The sequence below is a fragment of the Capricornis sumatraensis genome, chromosome 4 (genome assembly GCF_032405125.1).
Source record: "Capricornis sumatraensis isolate serow.1 chromosome 4, serow.2, whole genome shotgun sequence".
NCBI classification, from domain to species: domain Eukaryota; kingdom Metazoa; phylum Chordata; class Mammalia; order Artiodactyla; family Bovidae; genus Capricornis; species Capricornis sumatraensis.
In genome coordinates, this window is record NC_091072.1 from 154,520,171 (window position 1) to 154,523,299 (window position 3,129).

Sequence of the window (3,129 nt, forward strand, 5' to 3'; positions counted from 1 at the left end):
CCAGTATTCTGGCCTGGAAAATTCCATGGGGTCACAAAGAGTTGGACACAACTGAGTGACTTTTACTTTCGAGCTAAGAGGCAATAGATTCAGAAGGGGCAAGTCCACCTCACCAGCTTTTCAGCATTCATGCTGCTGCTGCTAAGTCGCTTCAGTCATGTCCGACTCTTCACGACTCCATGGACTGCAGCCTACCAGGCTCCTCCATCCATGGCATTTTCCAGGCAAGAGTACTGGAGTGGGGTACCATTGCCTTCTCCGTCAGCATTCATAGTCACCATTATATATGTATTCTGACTTTCACACAACAAGAAAACAGCTCTCGGTTTCCATTTAACTTGATGCCACAATCCTTCATGGAAATAAAGACATTCCCAGTCTCTCCCCCAAATGAGAAGATGCAAAGTACTAACAGGCATGTATCCCTCTCTGGGCAATGTTAATAGCTCCTAAACCCAGTCACAGTCACACCTGAATATTCTGCTACCTAAATGCAAAATCAGAAAGTTGACTCCCAACAAAACTTATATAAAATAATAATAGGAAAGCGGGAAAGAGAAGAAACACACACACACACACACACACACACATCCCATAAAGCAATCAGGGAAGAAAATAATCACAATTGACACAGTCTTTGTTTCTATAACAGGTCATGAGGCTGTAGCTGACATTTATCATTTCTTCTTCTCCTCATTCTGCATATCTTTGCTTTCAACTGGCTAGTGTTCTTTAGCTGATGGGGTGACGTAAGTCTTCATTCTTGAAGTCTCTGAATTCTTAGTGGTCCTGACTTTTTGATTGCTATAGTTTTCCATTAAGTTTTATGATTTGACATGAAGAATTGAGATGGCCAAAAAGTTCGTTCAGGTTTTCTTGCATGATAGTGTCAAAAACCCAAATGAACTTTTTGGCCAACCCAATACTAAGGGGAATCCCAGAACATCCTCTCAGTTCAGTTCAGTAGCTCAGTCGTGTCTGATTCTTTGCGATCCCATGGACTGCAGCCTACCAGGCTCCTCCATCCATGGGATTTCCTATCCATCACCAACCCCTGGAGACTACTCAAACTCATATCCATCGAGTCGGTGATCCAACTATCTCATCCTCTGTCGTCCCCTTCAATCTTTCCCAGCATCAGGGTCTTTTCCAATGAGTCAGTTCTTTGCATCAGGTGGCCAAAGTATCGGAGCTTCAGCTTCAACATCCTCTAGGTTTCAGACATTGCTCTCCCTGCCTCCACTGTGTAGCAGCAAATCAGTTTCTCTTCATAATCTAAATCAATCATTCCAGGCAGTAATCCCTTTCTTGGCTTAGTGTCAGGGAGACCCAAAACGGCTGGTAGCAACCCCAAATCCACAGTACTCAGAGTTGTGGGAATGGGAAGAAAAAGTTCTGTAAGAAGGTTATTAGGTGTAATAGTGAGAGGTGTGGGTGCATGCCAAGTTGCTATAATCAGTCCATAGTCGACCCTATGGACTGTAGCCTGCCTGGATCCTCTGTCCATGGGATTCTCCAGGCAAGAATACTGGAGTGGGCTGCCTTGCTCTCCTCCAGGGGATCTCCCCAACCCAAGGATGGAGCCCATGTCTCTTACGTCTCCTTCATTGGCAGGTGGATTCTTTACCACTAGCACCACCTGAGAAGCCTCAATAGTGAGAGGACCTTCTCTTATTCCTATCTCTTAATTCCTGGACTCATATATTCTGGTGATGAGAGAGAAAGCACCATATATCGATTTCTAACCTAAAGAATAAACCGCGTCCAATAAGCTAGAACTCCATCCTTTCAAGTTGTTCTTTCTGCCTGGTAGCCTAGAAGATTTATTTTATCTTCTAAGATCATGCATTTTACCAAAATGTGCCCTCCTGTGTGACTTTCTCATCAACCCAGATAGAATTCAGTGAGCCTTTAAATCAGTTGGTAGGCATATTTTCCCCAGTTCAGGAAAAATTTTCTTCTAATGTTTGATTATGACTTCTCCCCCATCTGTTAGCATTTATCTCCATCTGGAACAGCTATTATTTGTCCATTACATCCATTGGTTTTGTTCACCCAGTCTTCCTTCCCTCATAAATTACACTTTGTGGGGGATTATCTTTCTCCATATTTTTGAGATATTTCCTGTGGTCACCTTCAGGGTTGCTAACTGGATATGAATAATCTTCAATTTACCTGCTGATTTTTAGTTGATTTTTTTTTTAGTTGAAAACTATGTTTTATGCCCCAAGAAATTTTGTGTGTGTGTAATTGAAAAAAAATGAAATCCACTTGGATTCTATTTCATCAGGTGTATTACTTTCCTATTGTTATGGTAATAAATGGCTACAAGTTCACGGATTACAATAACATGAATTTGTTATCTTACTGTTGTTAATTCTGGAGGTCAGATGTCCAAAATCAGTCTAACTGGGCCAAAATCAAGGTGTCAGCAAGGCTGGCTCCTTCTGGAGACTCTAAGGGGAGAATCTACTTCTTTGCTTTTTTCCAGCTTCTCAGAGGCCACCCTTGGCTCACAGCCACTTCTTCCATCTTCAAAGCACACCATTCTACCCTCTGGTGATGTTGCCAAATCTTTTTCTGACTCTGACCTCTTACCTCCCACTTTAAAGGACCCTTATTATTTTATTGGGCCCACTAGGTAATCCAGGGTACTCTCCCATCTTAAAATCCTCAGCTTTATAATGTCTGCCAAGTCCCTTTTTCTGTATGAGGTAACATGTTCATAGGTTCTGAGATTACAACATGCACATGTTTCAGAGGCACATCATTCAGCCTACCTACCCCACTAGACCCGAGTTCTAATTGTTCAACTTGATCTTCCTTCCTCTGGTTACAGGGGTGCCTCAGTTACCTTCCTTGAGAACCTTTTTGAATATTCTCAAAGGCAAGAACTTGGCAAGTGATGAACGGCAGAGAAGTTGTACACTGTGCATGCCAGTTCAATAACATCAGCTTCCGTCAGTAACATCACCTCCCAGAAACCCCAGCGGAAGCTTCTCGGCAGTGTCTCCCAACCTGGAGTCAGAGCAGGCATCTAGGTCTTTGAATCTTCTCCATGTACTTCTTTAAAGCCACTGTCATATTGTTCTATGAGATTACTTAATCGGTCAAGGAGTTTATAAGGAC